Below are 21650 nucleotides of genomic sequence, written 5' to 3'. Positions count from 1 at the left end.
GTCTCCCTTGCTGTGTGACAGGTCCTCCTCTCGGGGAGCTGGGGCCTCCTCCTCAAGTGCCCCCCACCACCCCACTCTGCTCTGGGGCTGTGGGCTCCCCTCCAGGCCCCGGGCCTCCAGGAGCAGCCTTCTGGGGAGGCTGCACCCTCAGGGGCCTGAAAGGCCGGCCTTCACTTCTGGTGGCCCCTGTCCCCCGGGAAGGAGGGGCTACAGGGGCCTTGCAGACCTCGGAGCCTGCTGCTCCTGCAGCACAGCGGTGCCCCGGGACACAGGGAGCCGTGGCTGTGCGTGTGCAGCATCAGTTGCTAGGGGAGGCCTGGGGGACAGGGCCGGGAAGCCACCGCCTCCGGGCCCGCAGCTCGCCGGGACACGGCCCTGGCTGACCCAGTTTGGAGCCACAGCGCCTGACACAGCACTGCCATCCGCGACTTTAATAACTCGGTGACAGACACAGCGGGTTTGACGCAGACTGGAGCTGACAGCGCAGCAGAGGGAAGGCTGTGCTTGTAGTGGGGAAGCCGCCCAAGGTGACCGCGACCTTCGCCGCCCAGCCCCGCCGGGTGCTGACAGTGGCCGAAGCCCGCCTGGTCGGCCTGTCCCTTTTGCCGGGTCCTTGCTGCACCTGCCTCCATCCCCTGCCCCACCTGGCCACTGGGCCACTGCCTAGTATTAAAGCCCCTCCGGCCCCCCTGCCCCTCCCCAGCTTACCCACAGTTTTGAATGATCCTCAAAAAGCCGATCAGTTGGGGATCCCTGGGGGGCTCAGGGTGGAGCATCTGCCTTTAGCCCAGGGCGCCACCCAGGGATCCCAAATAAATAAAATCTTAAAAAAAAAAAAAAAAAGAAAGCCCATCAGTGATCCCGTAACCTTGGACATCAAAACTTTCCCAGGCTCCCCGTCCTCTAGGAACACAGACCGTTCCCCATGCTTAGTCTCTGAGCTACGCGGTTAGCTTCTTGCACTCCGCTCTGCGTACTTCTTGACACCTCTCGGCGCCACAGGCACCCTCCCCCCAAAACCTAGTTTTGTGATTTATTGGATATACACCACACTTTTCATTCCTTAATGTCCTGAAGTATATGATTATTCCATGTGCACTTGGGTGCTCCCTGTGCTGGGGGACTCACTACCTCACATGACAGCCGTTGTTTCTAATCCTGAACTTTAAATATGGGCTCCCTGGGTGGCGCAGCGGTTTGGCGCCTGCCTTTGGCCCAGGGCGCGATCCTGGAGACCCGGGATCGAATCCCACATCGGGCTCCCGGTGCATGGAGCCTGCTCCTCCCTCTGCCTGTGTCTCTGCCTCTCTCTCTCTCTGTATGACTATCATAAATAAATAAAAAAAATTAAAAAAAACTTTTTAATACTTTAAAACTCTGTGAGCCTTTTCCTACGAGACGCAAACTGCGCTCTACAACTTGTCGTTCGCTGTCCCTGTGCCTACTTTCGGGGGTGCCAGAGAATATGTTCTGTCTGAGAACTCCTTTCTGAGGAGGGAAGTCCATGAAACACATCTTCTGAGCTGCCGATCTGTACCAGAGCGCAGATCTGTACCAGAGGGTCCTGTACCCATTTTTCACCAGCTAACGTCTTGCGCATCCCAAGCCCCTGCATTGCATCCCTCTGCACCTTCCTCCTATATCCAGGATCCCTCTTAGAAGCAAGAGGGGGAGAGTCGTACACGGTGCATTTAAAGACAATAGTAACAATTAGCAAGAATAATTAGCAACGGCTCTTGACCTACAGAGATGGATGTTGTGACCTAAGTTGTGCAATTTGAATGATTCATTCTAGTATTCATTCATTCATTCATTCATTCATTCATTCGATCTATATATTTCTATGGAGTAATAACAGTCCATGAAATAAAACACGGTCCCCATCCTCCAGCATTTCCTGGTCTGGAGGGCAAGGGGGCAAGGGAGGGGGCGATCATCACGTAAGCTGCACTTACATTCAGTGTAAGGAGAACGCAGGGTGGGGGGTGTTATGTGAGCATCCAGGAGGGGCCCTTACCCAGGATGGGGACCCTGGGGGAGGCCAAGGGATTGAGGAAAGCACTGCCCAGAAATCGCGTCGGGTCCACACGGAGATGAGGAAGGTCATAGGTGTTAGAGTCAAAGGGCGGGAGTGAGCAAGGACGTTCCAGGTGGTGTGAACAGCAAGAGGAGAGCAGGGATAAGACATCAGGGAGCATTCCGTGACCTTGAGGGGCCTTGGGATTCCCTGACGGGCCGCGTGGATTAAGAGGTTGATTCCTACGTCCAGACTGCAGCTCAAATGGAGCTCGGGAAGCGAAAGATTACTGGGGCTCGAAATAGTCAGGACAGTCTCCCTGGAGGTGAAGGGTCCCAGGAAGAGAGGACGAGAGATGAGTATCTGTATGCAAATACGTCCGCACATATACATCTGCTTCATATGCATTTAAACCTTAAATTGACTTTCACTTGCCTTCCACTTTGGTTTCCATGGTAACCCTGGCCACTTATATTTCTTTTAACCTCCTTTTCTTTGTTTCAGGATGAGGAGAGCTGCGTGAGGGTTAACCAGTCAGGGGAAGACAGGAGATTTTAAAGCAATTATTTGGATTTTTTTTTTTTTTAAGAAAACCGCCAACTTTGCAATTTAATGCAAACTGTGTCTGGTATATTTGCCCTGAAGGATGCTGTAGGGAGAAACAGGAGCCAGAATCCTTTTCGTCCCCTCCTCCCTGACTTCTATTATTACCGTGCACTTACTGCTAATACAGCATCTAAACTTGCAATCTTGGTAACTATGGCAATAAAATGGGTGAGACTCCCTTCCATTATGACTTGAATTGTTAGGGCTTTGCCAAGAGCACGTGCGTTTGCACAGAAAAGGGGGTGACACACTCTAGGGACAACAGTTTTCTCCCACTCTCTGCGGGGAGTTGGAGACTGTTGTCTATCAGTCCACGTTTACATGAAGAATTATCACCATGCCTGTGTCAGAGGATGCAGGCCCCGTACCTACGCGGTGCAGTGTACATCCGGAGCGCACACAGCCCCCCTGTGCACAGCCTGTAGAGCCAGGGAGCCAGGGCTGCCCTGAGCCTGGAAGAGATCGCCAGCCAGAAACTAGAAGGACTTGATCCGGGCGCCAGAAAATTTTATCTGTAAAGGGCCAAACAGTAAGTATCTCCGGTTTTGTGGGCCCACACTACCTTGGCTACAACTATTGAACCCTGCCCTTGAACGGCTGCCCCAAAGCAGCTGCTGGCAAAAGGTAAATAATAAATGGACAGTCGCGCTCTGATGCAATTTTATTTGCGGACACCGAAATCCCCATTTCAGATACTTTTCACAGGTCACAAAGTATTCTTCTTCTCTTGATCTTTTTTTCTCCCCCCTATCATTTAAAAATGCAAATCAAACAGAAGCACACCTGTGAGAACAGGGCCTGGGAACTTTCAAGAGCCATCTCATTGCAGTGATCCAAAGTCCGCAAGAATTCATTGGGCAAGGTCCTAACACACCCCAGCTCCCCGCCCGATGCTCCTAATGTCTGGCTTGCCTTCCGCCTAGACCTAAAACGACGTGCACACACTTACTGACCGTCTGGGGCCCCAGCTGAGGCCCAGGAAGAGCCTGGAGCATCCGGGGCAGCCTCTGCTTCCTTTGCCGGCCTGTGTTGGTGCTGAGGGATTAGCGCCAAAGGCCACAGGCTTCCTTCACAGGCCAGCTAGTCTCAAGGCGCCCAACTGCATCCCCTCTAGGTCCTTTGAACAGAGGTTCTGGGAACCTGAGATGCTCAGGAGGGAGAGGAGAATGCTCCAGTGCTCCTGGGGGGGTGGTCACTGGCTTCTAATCTCCCAGGAGCCAGGGGACTTTAATTATTAGGGATACTCCTGGAGGGAAAAACTAGGAACAGTGAGTGGAATTTTCGAAGTGGCATTTTCTCTCTTACAGGTCTTACTCTAGGCTGCTACATAAATACACCTTGTGCCACAGGCAGCTGTGATATAGTGGGGGGGGGGTGAGCTGGAGGGGTCTCGGGTCCTGGATTCAGGGCTTAGCCTCTGTGACTAGGATGGTCCCTCCCTTCCAGCTGGAACGAAGTGGCTCTCTGGCAATGGGGAATGTAAAGTTCAGCAACGGCTGGCCTCCATTCTCTTGGCCCGTTGTGTGACCTTGGGAGCTCCCCCCGGGGGGGGGGGGTGCTTTCCCTGGGCCTTCTCTCCCCATCTGTGTCCCGGGAGCAGCAGTCATCTGCAGCAACAGAGACCACTGACCATCGCCCTTTCTGCTCTGCTCCCAAGGAATAGGCACATCTGTTTGTTGGATCCATTACTTTGCAAACTTTTAAGGGATATTTTCCCCTCCCTGCCGGGCCCTAGGAGATTAGGGCAGCTCTTCCTTTGGAAAGAACATTAGCCAGGCCCTGTGCTAAGCAAATGCATTCAGCTTCTCCCTATCTGATTTCTCTTTTTCTCATTTGTCAGCAAAGGAGAAACCTCCCAGCTATTAATCAAACTCCTGGCTGTGGATAGCTTTAATTGCAGAATCCACTGCTGGATGAGGGATGCTCAACTTTTCCAAAGAAAGCCAAGCCGTCTGCCTAGTGCAGAAGAGAAACAATTAATTACCTGCTCCTCCTGTCCCCAACAGAGATGCAGATGAACTAACAATATTGCTGCTGGCACCAAGTCCTCCCTCCCCAGGTGGAGCCAAGCTAATGCAAACTCAGACAACACTCATGAAAGTGTAATGCCCAAGTAGAGGTTTAGCTAGAAGGCTCTGGTGGGACCAAAGGTTTGCCTCTCCCTGGCGTCTGTACTTGAAGACGGATACAGACAAGCTCTGGGTCTTCTTGAAGAGAGTGACTGGGGACGTCGGCATGCCTGAAAATCATATCCTCCGAGGAAGGATCTAGTGTGTCGGGGATATTGAATTCGGAGAAGAAAAAATTAAGGTGGAGGGTATGGGAGGGAGTGAACTTAAAAAAAAAAATAGCCGGGCAAAGAGAGATCAGACTAAATTTGTATAGTCCAGTAGACAGACTGGAATTGTGGGTGGCATTTACGGTTTCACGTAAGAAGAAATCCTTGGGACTTGGAAGCGTGTGCTTCTGGAAAGATCTGTCCCCCAAAGGTACTCAGGCTCTGGTCTCTCTAGGTGTGTAAGAACCATTAAGGGCGCGCTAAGACAATCCTTGTCTAGTTTAGGAGGTGTAGGCGGTAACCATCCTGGCTAGGTGACCACCCCGCCCTTGGGTCTTGCTTTATTAGTGCTTTTGTGTTTCACCTCCAAGTTTTCAGTGTTACAGACAGCACAGAAGGAAGGGGGTGGGGGTGGAGGGAGAGCTGCACCCAAGGTCACAGTCTGTTCGAAGCAAAGGCTTGCACTTGAGAACTGGGGGCTAATGTTGGAATTTCTTTATTATTATTATTATTATTATTATCATTAATAAATTTATTTTTTATTGGTGTTCAATTTGCCAACATACAGAATAACACCCAGTGCTCATCCCGTCAAGTGCCCCCCTCCGTGCCCGTCACCCAGTCACCCCCACCCCCCGCCCTCCTCCCCTTCCTTTTTGAACTCAGCCACAGTAACTTCTTGCAGGATACATCCACGAAGGCAAAAGAAACAAAAGCAAAAATGAACTATTGGGACTTCATCAAGATAAGAAGCTTTTGCTCAGCAAAGGATACAGTCAACAGAACTCAAAGACAACCTACAGAATGGGAGAAGATATTTGCAAATGACGTATCGGATAAAGGGCTAGTTTCCAAGATCTATAAAGAACTTATCAAACTCAACACCAAAGAAACAAACAATCCCATCATGAAATGGGCAAAAGACATGAAGAGAAATCTCACAGAGGAAGACATAGACATGGCCAACACGCACATGAGAAAATGCTCCGCATCACTGGCCATCAGGGAAATACAAATCAAAACCACAATGAGATCCCACCTCACACCAGTGAGAATGGGGAAAATTAACAAGGCAGGAAACCACAAATGTTGGAGAGGATGTGGAGAGAGGGGAACCCTCTTACACTGTTGGTGGGAATGTGAACTGGTGCAGCCACTCTGGGAAACTGTGTGGAAGTTCCTCAAAGAGTTAACAATGGAATTTCTTTTTAAATCGATTGCCACACAGACATGGATCTGATGTTCTCTTCGAAGCTGGTGCTGGAACTACGCTGGTTTTCTCCACATCCCCAACACGCAGCCGCTGCCGGACCGGGGAGCTGCTTAAGGCCTGGTGGAAAACCTTTGGAGGCCGATTCAAACTTGCACTTCTGCTGTGAGTGCCGGTGGCTCTGTGACACAGTTATGAGAAGAATGAACCTGAGGCCTCAGGGCATGACCCCAGGGTCCCGGGATCAGAGTCCCGCATCGGGCTCCCCTGCTTCTCCCTCTGCCTGTGTCTCTGCCTCTCTCTGTGTGTCTCTCATGAATAAATAACTAAAATGTTTAAAAAAAAAAAAAAAGAATGAACCTGACATTGACTGACCTGGGTCTAGAGCTTAGTTCTTTGTTTAGTACATAAGTGAACTCAGGCAGAAATTCCCAGTGCCTCAGTTTCCCCATCTGTGAAACACGAGTGCCTTCATACATCGTGTCTGCGTAGAGGTGCCCGTGTCTTTAGAATACTAGATCGGAATCCTATCGCAGTCAGGGTTGTCTTTACTCCATCAGTGCGTTCCTCTGTCTGGTTACACGCGTGCAGGCAGAGTGGCTGGTGAAAAGCCCCCCCCCCCCCACCGCGCGTCTGAATCCAGGCCTTTGCACCAAGCCTGTGCCGAGTTGGGTACAGTGAGTGAAGCCTCTGAGCTTTGTTTTCCAGTCTGTGACGGAAGCAAAGTGAAACCTGTGTTGGAAGAGTCATCAGTGACGCTGGGGAAGTGCTTAGCAGGGAGCCTCGCAGGGGCTGCATCATTCTCATATTTAGTTGCCAACCTGCAAAACTACCAAGGAGGAAGAGGAAATGCGCGGCTGACTCTTAGAAGGTGGTGGTTTTCCCCAAGATCAGGCTCAGGGCTCTGGGTGGGCAGAGAGCTGCGGGTCACCATGGCAGGGGGTGGGGTGGGGGGGTGATGGGGGGTGGGGGGTGATGGGAGATGTGGGGGTGATGGGGTGTGGGAATGATGGGGTGTGGGGGTGATGGGGTGTGGGGGGGATGGGGGGATGATGGGGGGTGGGGGGGTGATGGGAGATGTGGGGGTGATGGGGTGTGGGATGATGGGGTGTGGGGGGTGATGGGGTGTGGGGGAGATGGGGGATGTGGGGTATGATGGGGGATGTGGAGGTGATGGGGATGTGGGGGGATGATGGGGGTGGGGGTGATGGGGTGTGGGGGAGATGGGGGATGTGGGGTATGATGGGGGATGTGGAGGTGATGGGGATGTGGGGGATGATGGGGGTGGGGGTGATGGGGTGTGGGGGAGATGGGGGATGTGGGGTATGATGGGGGATGTGGGGGTGATGGGGATGTGGGGGATGATGGGGGTGGGGGTGATGGGGGAGGTGGGGGATGATGGGGGTGGGGGGTGACGGGGGAGGTGGGGGTGATGGGGGGTGTGGGGGTGATGGGGAGGTGGGGATGATGGAGGTGGGGGTGATGGGGAGGTGGAGGTGATGGGGGTGTGGGGGTGATGGGGATGTGGGGATGATGGGGGTGGGGGGTGATGGGGGGCGGGGTGGGGGTGGGGGGCGGGGTGGGGGTGGGGGGCTCCCAGGCAGCCCCTCAGGCTCTCAGCATCTTCAGTCGCTTGAGCTATTATTCTTCCCCACCACACCCCCCTCCCTTTTCTTTCTTTGCTTGAAGTATTTTTCAGGGTGTTTGGGGGGTTTTAACATTATTTCTAAAAATCTTGCTGTGCTTTCTTCTCGTGCGTCTATCAGGCTTTCTCAACAGCTTCAAACGGAAAACTTTGAAGTCAGTGAACTTAAAAGCAGAACTGGCAACCGCGCCCGTGGCCCGCAGCCCCAGGGCCGCCCGCAGTAACCGCGCCAGCTCGTCCGCGCCGCCGGGCCAGGGCGCCGCTCCCCCCCCCCGCGGGATGCGCGGGCGGGGGGGCTGAGGGCACCGGGGGGTACCGGGGGGGCCCGGGGCCAGGCGACGGCGGGGGCCAGGCTGGGGAGCAGGGACGTCCCCCCGGGATGCGCGGGGGGCCGGGGGCCCGGGAGGGGGGACCGGGGGTGACGGGACCCGGGGACCAGAGGGCGGCGGGGGCGGCCAGGGCGGCGTGCGCGTGCTCCTCCGCGGGGTGCGCGGGCGGGGCGGGGGGACCGGGCAGCCCGAGGGTCCCCGCTGGCGCCCGGAGCCCACGTGAGGCCGGCGCCGCGCAGGGTCCCCATGAGCCGCGGGCCTGGGAAGGACCCCGTCCCCTGCACCCCGCACCCCCGCCCCTGCACCCCCTGCACCCCGCACCCGCCCCTGCACCCCGCACCCCCGCCCCTGCACCCCGCACCCCCGCCCTGCACCCCGCACCCCCTGCACCCCGCCCCCTGCACCCCGCACCCCACCCCTGCACCCCCTGCACCCCCCTGCACCCCGCCCCCCCCCGCCCCCCGGAGAAGGCAGCGGCCTGGGCTCGCTGGGGGCATAAAGGGACCGAGACTGAGGACTGGGGGCGGCTGCTCTGGGCGCGTCCATCCCTGTAGTAGCGCAGGACGCGGCCCGGCTCCCGGCGCTGCGGGGGTGGGGGGGGTGGGGGGGGCGGGGGGGGCGGGGGGAGCCGCTGCTGGAAGCCAGAGTCCCACGTCCTGCTCTGGGATAGGAGCCCCGCCCGCCCTCTCTCCCTCTCCCTCTCCTTCTCTCCCTCTCTTCCCCCCCTCCCTCCCTCTCTCCTCCCTCCCTCCTCTCCCTCCCCCCTCCCCCCCTCTCTCACTCAGTGACACCGTCTGACCTGGGGACTCCTGGGGGAAGAAAGAACCCCCGATAGGAGCGGAGTTCCGACCCGGTTCGGGCCTGCAAGGGGACTGGGACCCGAGAAGGGGCGGCTGCGGGCCCTTGCGTCGCGGGTGCCGGTCCCGGAGGGGGGTCCGCGCCAGGAGGGGCAGGGCACGCGGGGGGGGGGGGGGGGGGGGTGGAGGGGGGCGCCGGGCCAGGGCAGCCCCGCCTCGCCCTCAGCTCCGGAAGGCCGACCTCTGCCTGGGCTTGCTCGGGTTCCTTCCTTGCCCCACAGATGCTTTTGTTTTCTTTTTTAAGATTTTATTTTTTCATGAGAGACCCCGAGAGAGAGGCCGAGACCCAGGCCGAGGGAGAAGCAGGCTCCCTGCAGGGAGCCCGATGCGGGACTGATCCCGGGCCCAGGGGTCACTACCTGAGCCCAAGGCAGATGCCCAAGGGCTGAGCCCCCCAGGGGTCCCCAGAGCTGAATTTTCCACAGACCCGCCCCGCCCGCACTTCCCTGGGCAGCCGCTCCTCCCGGTGCCGTCCTTAGTAGGATTCTGACAGGTGCTTCCCCAACCCCAACTCCCGGAAGTCCTCCCCGTCTGGGTGCAGGCAACTGTTGGCTTTAGGGCCCTGGTTCCACCTCCAGGACCCCTGGAGCCGTCACCCACATCATACCGGGACGGCAACAAAACCTCAGGACTCCTTGGGTGAATGGATGTGGGCCTGGAGGGGCGGCCCAGGGGGGCCTTCCCAGAACCGGGGGCCCTCCAGGACAGCCCTGTTCTCCCCTCCAGGACAGCCCTGTTCTCCCCTCCAGGACAGTCCTGTTCTCCCCTCCAGGGAGAGAGGGAACCCAAGAGACCCCCGTGAATTCCCAAGGCGACACAGCAAGTGGGGAAGCCGGAGCCCAGCAGGTGGGTCTTCTGACTGTGTGGATGCTCCGTCCACACCTGGTGACTCGGCGCCCTCCGTGTCCCCACACCTCTCAGCCGCGCCTTCCCCATTAGAACTGCATCTCTTACTCCCCCGCCCCAAGTTCCTGTGCCCCAAGCCTTCTGGGCCGTGACAGGCACCGCTCAGCACCCTGTGATGGTCCTTCCTGTGCTCACACACAGCACCCAAGGTGCTGGCTGCCCAGACCTTATTCCCTTTGCTGGGAGGAAACTGAATTACTGATGTGGGCTCTGGGGCCTGCGTTCCAGAAAGACCCAGACACCCAGTGTCTGTGTCTCCCTGGCCCAGCAGAGAAAAGCTAAATTTCATTTGAAAGCCCTACAAGGGGACGTTAATTGAGGCATAAAAGCCTGTGTCTTTGACCTTCCCAGGACCTGTGGTTCTCCCATTATCTGGGGCCTGTTCCTGCTGACAGGGGTCACAGCCTCCTGCTTTGCACCATCACGGGGCGGCTCCGGGTCTCCCTGCTCAGCAGTGTGCCTGTGCGCTCAGCTCGCCAGTGTTTCTGTGAGCATTTCTGCGCCTCCTTCCTGGGACTCCCCAGCCCCGGAATAATTTCTCATATCTGTCCCAAGTCCCAGTCTCAACGACAGGACTCGCTGACTTCACGGTGGGATTTGGGGATTTTGTAGGATGCCGCGTCCACTCACTCACTCACTCACTCATATTCATTTGTTCACTTTTAGTTTCTCAGTCCCTCACTCATCCGTGCACTTCTCCAGCCTTTCACTTACGTTTTGGTCCCATTTCCAGGCATTTGTTGATTGAGCTAAAGAGGACTATGTGTGACATAAGTTGGCTCAAATCACTGGAAGCTTAAGGACTCCTGCATGCACGGAGCTGTTTGAGTTAGTGAAAGTGGCTGGAGGGAGCTCGTGCAGTGGCCTAAAATCCCTGTAACGTTGCATTTTCCAGAGAAGTGTTCATCCAGGGTTGTTTGAAGGTCTAGGGGCTATATTTAGTGAGCAAGTCAGCTCAGTTAAAAGTTAGTTTTGGGAGTGAAAGAAAGACCTGAGTTCAGACGTCAGCTTTGCCACTTACCAGTGATAGGACTCTGGGCTAGGTACTTAAACTGCTCTGAGCCTCACTGTCTTCATTTTTATTTTATTTTATTTTATTTTATTATTTTATTATTTTAATTTCTTTTAATTAATTAATTTAGCTGTCTTTATTTTTATTATTTTTTCATTTTCAGTGAATCTATTTATTTATTTTTTTATTGGAGCTCAATTTGCCAACATATAGCATAACACCCAGTGCTCATCCCATCAAGTGCCCCCCTCAGTGCCCGTCACCCAGTCACCCCCACCCCCCCACCTCCCCTTCCACCCCTTCCTTGTTCGTTTCCCAGAGTTAGGAGTCTCTCATGTTCTGTCTCCCTCTCTGATATTTCCCACTCATTTTCTCTCCTTTCCCCTTTATTCCCTTTCACTATTTTTTATATTCCCCAAATGAATGAGAACATACACTGTTTGTCCTTCTCCGATTGACTTACTTCACTCAGCATAATACCCTCCAGTTCCATCCACATTGAAGCAAATGGTGGGTATTTGTCGTTTCTAATGGCTGAGGAATATTCCATTGTATACATAAACCACATCTTCTTTATCCATCATCTTTCGATGGACACCGAGGCTCCTTCCACAGTTTGGCTATTGTGGACATGGCTGCTAGAAACATCGGGGTGCAGGTGTCCCGGCGTTTCATTGCATCTGAATCTTTGGGGTAAATCCCTAACAGTGCAATTGCTGGGTCGTAGGGCAGGTCTATTTTTAACTCTTTGAGGAACCTCCACACAGTTTTCCAGAGTGGCTGCACAGTTCACATTCCCACCAACAGTGCAGGAGGGTTCCCCTCTCTCCACATCCTCTCCAACATTTGTGGTTTCCTGCCTTGTTAATTTTCCCCATTCTCACTGGTGTGAGGTGGGATCTCATTGTGGTTTTGATTTGTATTTCCCTGATGGCAAGTGATGCAGAGCATTTTCTCATGTGCGTGTTGGCCATGTCTATGTCTTCCTCTGTGAGATTTCTCTTCATGTTTTTGCCCATTTCATGATTGGATTGTTTGTTTCTTTGCTGTTGAGTTTAATAAGTTCTTTATAGATCTTGGAAACTAGCCCTTTATCTGATACGTCATTTGCAAATATCTTCTCCCATTCTGTAGGTTGTCTTTGAGTTTTGTTGACTGTATCCTTTGCTGTGCAAAAGCTTCTTATCTTGATGAAGTCCCAATAGTTCATTTTTGCTTTTGTTTCTTTTGCCTTCCTGGATGTATCTTGCAAGGAGTTGCTGTGGCCAAGTTCAAAAAGGGTGTTGCCTGTGTTCTCCTCTAGGATTTTGATGGAATCTTGTCTCCCATTTAGATCTTTCATCCATTTTGAGTTTATCGTTGTGTCTGGTGCAAGGGAGTGGTCTAGTTTCATTCTTCTGCATGTGGATGTCCAATGTTCCCAGCACCATGTATTGAAGAGACTGTCTTTATTTTTAAAAGAGAGGTCCTGATATCTACCTGGGAAAAGAGAAGACGTGTGGACGTACCCACACGGATCCTGGCACACCACCATTGGGGCTGGCATTATTACTACTGCCCACGATGAAGGCGGGTTTGGACCACCAGACAGCGTTGCTGATGGGTCCCTGTGTCCTCTGCGGAATCACAGATACACTGATGGTCTCATAAGAAACAAGCTGAAAAATGGGCCTTCCTTGAGGAAGCCTGCAGCATAAAATGAAACAGCTGATGCTTTAGACTTTCCTTTCACCACCTCCTGGGGTGGGGGGGGGGGAGGACTGGAGCTGGGGAGAGCGAGAGACACAGGTGAAAAGTGGGCACGATGGCAGCAACACGGCCAGCTCAGGAATGCCTGAACTTCCCTGCCTCCATCTGGGGCTGCCTCCCCTGTTGAAAGCACCCATCCATTCCTGTATCTATTTGCAACACGTTTCTGTTGGCGTGTTGCGTTTCTGTTGGCTAAGTTCTGGATGGGTTTCTCAAGAGCCCAGCCACGAGCTGCCCCCTTACTGCCACTGCACTTCTAAGGTAGTCTTCATATGATTGTTCTCTTTTTCCCCCCTTGCCTTGCAGTGGCTTTGCTCTACTCAGAGCACCTCTTGCTCAGAAGTCCTATAGTAAAACAGATACGGGGTCTGTTGCAGTTGAAATTGGGGTCAGCTTATGGAGCCTGTCCGTTCAGCGCCCCCTGGCCCTGTCCTGTCCTCCCATCCTAGGTAGGCTTGCGGGGGTTCTGGAGCACCCCTTTAGTTTAAGGGACTGAAGATTCAAGACCTCACGTGGCTGTTGCCAGTGCACAACCCTGTTTTACCAGAAGGATGAAATAATAACCATTTGCACCAACATGCTCAAAACCCAGGATGGGGAAATTTATCAATCCCATAAACAGGCCAGTTTTGATGGCAAGAGTGGGATACAGGGTGGTGGTGGCAGAGGGAAGGCCTGGGGGGGATGTGTTCACACCTCTTACATCACGGAGTCATCAGAACAGCCTGTGAGGTCAGGGGAGCAACCTCGCCACTAGCAAGGCACCCGGCTTGTGACTCCGGGGAGTCCCCCGGCTGAGAAGTGGCCAGGCTGAGATTGGAGTTCAGGTCCTCTGACTGTCTTTCTTGTGGGCACTGTGGGGCTTCCCAGGTCTCCTCCCTCACCTCGAGTGTTGTGTCAGCTGCCCCTTTTGCATCGAGCGTGGGGAAGGGTGCGTGACCCCAAGAATGTACTGCGCACCCACCCAAACGGCCACTTGCCTTTCCCTTTCTGCTTATCATCCCTTTATCGTCATCGGTGGCTGATAGATCTCTGGGTGTTTCAGGGAGATAAATGTTCCCTCAGATTTCCCAATAGAGATGTCTCCTCTTGGGAGAAAAGCTTACAACATCCCTCCTAGATGCCAGTGGCCAGAGGATCCAGAGGCTGCGCCCCCCCTCCCTCAGCCTTCACGGGCCAGGCTGACATAGGCAGAGCCCAGCGCGGCAGAAGGGAGGACCTGGGGACTCAGGGGCAGCACCTTCCTGGCCACCTACAACTCAGGTGAGTGCCGGGAAGAAGAGGGATTCACCTCCCAAGGCCAATCTCTGTCTCTTTCCTTTGAATCTTCCCCTTCAAGTGAGAAAAGAGGCTGTACCAGGATTTGGGGACAGTTAAGGTTTCCCTGTAGTCAACTGGGCCAGCCAGTCCCTCCAAGTGTGTGTAAACGTGCACAGGGTGGAATGGAGCTTCTCACTTGGGCTTGGAAGGAGGTGGAGACCCTGAGGAGGAGGAGCCACCCGTGACGGAAGTGCTCCTTGTGTCTCATTTGACCCTCACAATGATCCTCTCAGGCGAGACAGAGATAATCACCCCATTCTACAGAGGGGGGACCCGAGGCTCAAAATGGCCATGTGACTTGCCTGAAAGCAAGGTGGCTGGCGGAGCCAACACTTCTATGTAATTCTCCCGACTTGAAAGTAGGAATATTGCTAAACTCACCAAAGCTTAATTTTGGAGAGTATTTATCTCCATGGTGATACCACTGAGTGTGCCCAGGATGGAGTTTGGAGGTCAAGTTGCTCACATGTGATTTCAGTGAAATCGTAATCGGACACTCCTTTTAGAAGGAATAAGAGCGTTTCTTCTCAAATTAACAGCCTCATTTCCGACACTTGGTGTCAGTTTAATAAAGAAAAACACCGCAAGACCATAAAAGTATTTTGGGAAAGACCATGGCCATGTTTACGCAGAGCAAAACTTAAAATTCTCAGGGACACCATAAGACGGCAAAATTTCCTGGGGCACTAGTATCTTCTACGACAATCTTCTGATCGTGAGGAGGATCTCAGTAAGCTAAAGGGTGGGCTGGGAATGGAGGAAGGATACGGGAGAAGAGCGAAGGGGTCTCAGATGGTGAGGAATGGTGCTCACCAAGCTCAGCTGCCACTTCCTAACCACTTTGCAGGAGTGTATTCTGTTAGCGTGGTGCGGCCTGAGTTCTGGAAGAATTAAAGGCCCTTAGCCCCTCTCTTGTCCAGTCCCACCTGTAGACACCAGTCTCGAAGGACGGCTCTGGGCACAGCGCTAATGGCCCTGCTGGGACACGCTCATTGCCACCCCACCGCCCATGCCTGCTGGATAAAGTCAGAGCATCCTAGCCAAGGATTTAAGGCACCGAACATCTCGGCCCTAATTAACCCTTCCACCGTTAACTCCTAGACCTGACATTCTTCCTCATGAGAAACTGCTTTGTGTATTTCCCCTTCCCTTTCCAGCTTTTGCCCCTTTATACACCCCGTCATTCTTTTCTCCAGATTACCAGATCCTAGTCCGCCCCTGCGTTTGCCTCCACTCTCCAAACACCTGGGGCTACTGGAGGCCCACCTGTAGCCTCAACCTCAGCCTATTTGATGCATCACAAAACACCGAGAAGCAACAGAGACTAAGTCAATCTGCATCTGACTAGGTTACTGAGCTGTTGGGCTCCCGCATATCCCTAAGGGGGAGAGGCGCTGACCTAGGGCTCCAGGTAGCATCCCTGAGGCCCTGTCTAAATGAGCACTGGGTGTTATTCTGTTGGCAAATTGAACACCAATAAAAAATAAATTTATTATTAAAAAAACAGTAAAAAAATAATAAATAATAAAAATAATAAATTACCTGCACGACATGGCAATCCTGTAGGACTGATTTTTGCTTGGTGTCCTTTGGTCCTGCCTCCTCTTTTCACTGGACTAGGATTCCTTTTCTGGAACACCAGACTGCTGACTGGTTGGTAACAACTACCTGTGAGGTTTTCCCATATTGACTTCTCTTTGAACACCCTCGTAGCTGAGCAGGACAATCTACCTCTGCACCCTGCCTCTCAATAAGGTTCATCATTTGTGGTTTCCAACCCCTGGGTGGCTGCTAAGTCTCTGGATTCAGTAAGCCATCCTGCTGGATTGGGATCTTGCTCACTTATCATTAGCCCAAATGCCGTCTCTTCCAGGAAGCCTCCTCTGACCTCCTCAGTTTCGGATGATTCTTCCTCTACCTCCTTGACAGAACTACCTTCCTGAAGTATGACTATGTGTGGTGGTGGGGTGGTCAACACTTGCAGAGGAAATGAAGGGTCCTACCTGTATAGTCAATTCCCATGGTACAAACATACCCCCTATGGCTGATTTCAAACCACCACCCTCGTTGGAACAGGTGTGCGCAACGGGCTCTTGCCAGCCAGCATGAACTGGCCCTAGCAAACTCTCGTTACGTGTGTCCTGTTGTCTTTCATTCTGTCCCCACTTGTGTTACAGCCACTCGATTTCTCTGATTCTTGAGCAGGACATGCTCTCCCACAGCTCTGGGCATTTGCAAATGCTGTTCCTCTCCCAGTCACGTTCTCTTGGTCCAGTGCCCCAAGCCCTTACCCTATATCTGCCTCACTTGCCCTAAGGCTCTAAGAGGCAGGGCTCAGTATGGGGTTCAGCTCCCCACCATATCCCCAGCCCCTAGCTCTGGGACCGACTCATAGTAAACTCTCAAAGCATGCCTGTTGACTATCCTATCATCTCTTACTGGATGACAACTTTTATCAGCATATTTCCTCTGAAGGATGGGTAGGCTTTTCCTTGATAAGTATTAGACATCAAGTGAACAACTGGGTTTTCCTTCTTGCTTCAGCAAAAGGAATGCTCAAGCTGATTTTGCTGCTTAAATGTAATCATCTTTACATGCTAGCTAGCTCGACACTGCATGTCTAGCTCCAGTATTGTTTTTACATTAGTCTGGTCCTTTTATTTCGCTTTTATTTGTCATTTTTAAAAAATTTCATTGCAGGCATTTTTGGAAGCTGCCTCAAATTTGCTGGGTTACAAAGTAGGATATAGACAGACATAACTCCTCGCTATAGTTTGTTTGATCATTGAGCAAACACCCTTGCTCTGCCCTGAAGCAAGATCTCACACAAGCCTGGCAATGGGAAGGAGCAGAGAGAAAAGGTTGGGACTTGGGCTTTGGAATCATAGGGATCCGTGTTAGAGTCCTAGTTTGTCACCAGTTTGCAAAGTGACACCCGACAGGTTAATTGGCCTCTCTGATTTAAGGTTTCTTTCTCTGTTACGTGGATGCAATAATGTATTCCTTACAGGGTGGTTATGGAGATTAAATTAAATAATGTGTGTAAAGTGCTTAGTACAGTTCCTAGCCCTTGGTGAGTGCTCCACAAATGATAGGTATAATTCCAAATCCCGCTATTGAGAAAGACATGAGTCGTGGAAGAACCATAGCAGGGGTTTGGCAAAGGCCTGCTTATTTGCTGCAGCCCCTTCTGTCTTCCCCCATCCTTCTGATGCTACCCCTTCCCCCCACTCCTCCTGTCTCTGAACATCACACACACAAAAATACCGGTGTTCAGTCTCTGATTTGCTAAGAGTGCATCACTAATTCCCTCAGGGATAGTGCCTGGTTTAAATCCCCCCACTTTCATTTGCTGGGAGAGAAACTTTAATTCGGCACACTGAAGAAAATGCAGTTTGGTACATTTCATCAATGTATTGCCACCTCAATTTGCTCAATTTGTGCAGAGGAGGAGAGGTAAAGGCATGGAAGGCCAGCTAGAGAATGTTTAAGATTGTCCAGGACCCAAATACAGGCTTATTCAAGTTGGCTGATTTCAGTAGCAACACCTGCACATCTGTCCCTCCTCCCACTGACTGGCATGTGTGGCTTCCACTTGTCTACCTGGCGCACAGTGTCGGCCTCCTGGGGGGTCCTAGGAAATGACACACGGTGGGCCCATTCTGTGGCTTTCCCAACCAACTATTCTGGCTGAATTCTACAAAGCTCCTGTGATCGCCTCAGACTTCCCTGTGAGTTTGCTGTGTGTTTATTCTCAGCGTCAGTCATCGAACACGAATGGAGGACCTGATCTACGCAGGATGCCGTCATAGGCAACATCTCACTCACCAGTGATGCGTATCAGACTTTTATTCCAAATGCATTGATTTTCCTACAGTCCTTTAAAATGTCTGGGCTCCCCACGCTAACTTGCCTTGGCTCGTATTCTCCCCGTAGCTCGAACGACTACCATCCTCCTCCAAGAACAAAATCAAGACTTAGTCATTTTAGGTTTAATCGAGCTAACAATTAGGAATGACCTTTTTTTTTTTTTCATTCTTCCATCGATTCTTTCAGAGGATGTATATTGTCTTGCTGTGCCACCTCTCTCACTGTAGAGCTATCCTATCTATACCACCTATTGCCGTGACAATCGCTTGACTCGGAAGGTCTTCGTGGGGTGTCAGAGCCCAGGCACAAACAGTTCACAAGTGGGGCCTGCAGTTTTGGGGTAATTTGGGAGCATGAATGGAACGTGATCAGCCAACGGTGGGAGGAGAACTGGCATGTGGGATGGATGGCCTGGAGTCAGCTTCTGATTCAGATGCAGCAGTCAGGGCCAGCTAGGGGTAGACACCAGACTGTGAGGACCTGCCCAATGCCTGGCTAAGTCTCTGTGGTGGAGGAAATGGACACAAATAAGGGAGAGTGCTCAGCAGTTCTGGAAGAATCGGTGTGGATAATGTCCCACTGTCATAGAAGCTCTCTGATGTTCTGTGATCGACCTCCTAACCAACCCCCCCAATCCTCCTACACCCTTCCTTCCTTCATTCCTTGTTATTCTGCGAGGTGCTGTGCTCTTGAACCCGCACCTGCCAATACTGAGATTGCTGGGCCATATCTTGAGCCAGGCAAGGCCATTCAAGTTTCCGTGGAATAAAAGCATGACTGTATGGGGACGAAAACCGCCTCCATCACCGTCATCTTACTCAGCTTTGGCCAAGTCATTCTTTTTTGTTGTATCCCTGAATTTCACTTTCCTCATTTTAATACGTGTACATATGAATATAAAACATTTGACGGGGGATCCCTGGGTGGCGCAGCGGTTTGGCGCCTGCCTTTGGCCCAGGGCACGATCCTGGAGACCCGGGATCGAATCCCACGTCAGGCTCCCAGTGCATGGAGCCTGCTTCTCCCTCTGCCTGTGTCTCTGCCTCTCTCTCTGTGTGTGACTATGATAAATAAATAAAAATTAAAAAATAAATAAATAAATAAATAAAAATGAAACATTTGACGGGAACACAAGTGACAGCTAACAGCAGTTGACTCTGGAGAGAATACTTGAGGACCTGCAAAAATGTAGAATCACTTCCCTGGCTATTGCCTTTTAAATGGTTTGCATTTTAGCCTATTCTCACATTTGTGTAGTATCTCCTTCTGTGTCCATGTACGGATACGCACACATGCATACGTGTATACGGGATTTTATCAGACTATAGTTACCACCTGTTATGTTCCAAATATTTAGTGTATAGTACGTTGACGCATCAAAGGATTTGCTTCCCCAGTAAACAGTGGCTCTCAGAGAGAAAGGATGGAGTCTCGGTCCCTGTGTCATCTGGGTTTCTCTGCAGCCTCGCACAGGAGCTGGCATATGGCAAGTGTTACATAGACATTCTTATCAAATTACTTTTATAAGTATGTCCATCTGTAGAATAAAATGTTGGGCGAGACAGGAACCTTCTGAGATGGGCCTGCACAGCTTGGGAATCGGTATCACTCATGTACCACAAGGGGCTTCGCACCCTGCGGCAAGATCACGCATCTCCGACTATCTTGTGCCATAGTGAAGGCCATCGGGGGGCACGGTCGTGGCGGCCAGAGCCACTCGGGCACCAGCAGCAGTCATGGTCAATCTAGATCCCGGGTAGAGACTCTTCTCTAGGTCTTCCAATGTTTGCTCTGGGTCAGGGCTTCTACGTGTCTGCAGCCAAAGACCAAGGCGAAACTCGGGGGTGGTATCTTGTTCCTGAAGAAGGCAGGTGGTAAGGGTGGAAGGTGTAGACTTCAGGGGAATTCGGATACACCAAGCCTTCCCTTGAGGCACAGCGTGGGAGTTGGTGCCGTGGGGGGCGACTTCCTCCTGAGCGCCAGGCTGTCAGCTTCCAGGCCTTTTTCTTGTGACATCTGCTCTAGCAGCCAGGAGCTGGGTCACAAGCTTCCTTCCTCTGCTGATTCCGTGTCGTGCAGTCCGGAGGCGATGAGGAAGAAGAACGAGGGAGGGAGAATGTTGTGTACACAGAGTTTAAGTGATGTCTTCGGGGCTTGGGAAAAATGTAATTCTGTTTGAGCAGTTTGCTGGCAGTTTTGCAACTCATCCCCCTGAATTAGGGACCGAATGAAGTCATTAGACCCTAATCAAAAGCAGCTAATCAGGAATCAGTGGGAGATCTACCAATTAATCGCGGCTGGAACCCAACGAGCTGAAGTACCCAAGGCTGGATGGATAGAAGTAATGAAATTAGATATCCGTGCCACGCAACGCCGCGCAACTTCAAGAACCAGTTATGAGCTGCTCGGCCCTTCCTGCCATATAAGACAGAGTCTCAGTGCCAAAGCAGGGACGGGTGGGAGGCAGCTTCGGAGCTTGCCCTGAGATTTTCAGAGGCCGAGATGTGTCAACAGGAAGCAGGAGGATATGAAAAAGGAGATGGACATGGATTTTTTTTTGGGGGGGGGCATGGATTTTTGTAGGTGTGCTAACACAGTAACGACGTGGTAGGAGGGATGTAACACTACGGTTTGACCATCATGTGTGAGCATCTCTCTTTCATAGCATTTACATAATGCACACCCAGGTTCTTTGTTGGTACGCCAACCTCTCCATCCAGCCTGTGAAGATGCAGCTTGTTGCAGAGGAGTCTCTCATCCCATAACCAGCGTTGCGCACGGTTGCTGCTAAATACATAGTTATGGATTCATTTAATTGATTCTGGGTGGAGCAAGGATCTGAACTGAGGCTTTTCAATTCCAATCGCCACACGCGTCCTCCTGGACCACCGAGGCCGAAGGATTCAGTGCCCCGATTTAATCAAAATAAAAGTTATTACCTGCTGGCAGTTCCCGACTCAGAAACGTCCAAGTACTTTGAATCACAGCTTTCAGGGATCTTACAAAATAGACAATCGAGTCTAAGCCTCTAAATCACAGGTGGAGAGACCAGGGCCAGAGAGTGATGGGAAGCTGCCCCCAGGTCCCCCAGCATATCTGTGGCAAAGGCAGGCCTAGCACTGAGGTCCTCAGTCTGGGTTCAAGCCATTTCCCTCAGCATCTGGTCCTTTGCTTTCATCATTCATGACCATTCCCTCTCCTACGTGGAATTTCTTTGTCCTCTGTGATTTCCAGAGCTCTTAGTCTGTCTAGATTGGGAGCAATTTAAGATTTGTATAAGTGTTCCTGGAGCCCATGCTCGTGGCCAGGGCGGTGAGTCTGGGCCATGAGGCAGGTGGGAGCCACCCCAGTCTCCATTTCCCATTTAGCAGGAACGGCCGTGCGGCTCATAACTGGTTCTTGGCTTTGGGCAGCGTTGCGTGGCACAGATACCTAATTTCATTACTTTATCCATCCAGCCTTGGGTACTTCAGCCCGTTGGGTTCCTGCATTGGGAGGTTCGTATTAAAAACAAGACAGAACCTGTTTGTGTTGGGGAGATTTGTGAGGTGAGGTGATGGCCATCTGGGGGAAGTCTGGGCTCTAAGATGAAGTGAGGGACAGCAGTGGTGGGAGGAGAGCTCTGGGGTCAGAAGTGTGTGCGTGACTATGCATGGGCGTACTGTGTCATAGCCTTTACGCGGTTTTGTGTTTAAAAGTAGATGCTTGACTCTGTCATAATTTGAAAAAAACACATTCATGATAGTGTCTGAGTATGTGTACATGTGAGGGGGGTCATTTAAGCACAAACATTTATGTGTTTCTGTGGGGTGTGTATGGACTCCTGGAAGGTGCCATTTTTATAGGGTATA

This window comes from Nyctereutes procyonoides, unplaced genomic scaffold (assembly GCF_905146905.1).
Source record: "Nyctereutes procyonoides isolate TBG_1078 unplaced genomic scaffold, NYPRO_anot_genome, whole genome shotgun sequence".
NCBI classification, from domain to species: Eukaryota; Metazoa; Chordata; class Mammalia; order Carnivora; family Canidae; genus Nyctereutes; species Nyctereutes procyonoides.
The sequence above is the reverse complement of the archived record's forward strand: the minus strand, read 5'-3'. Positions refer to the sequence as shown.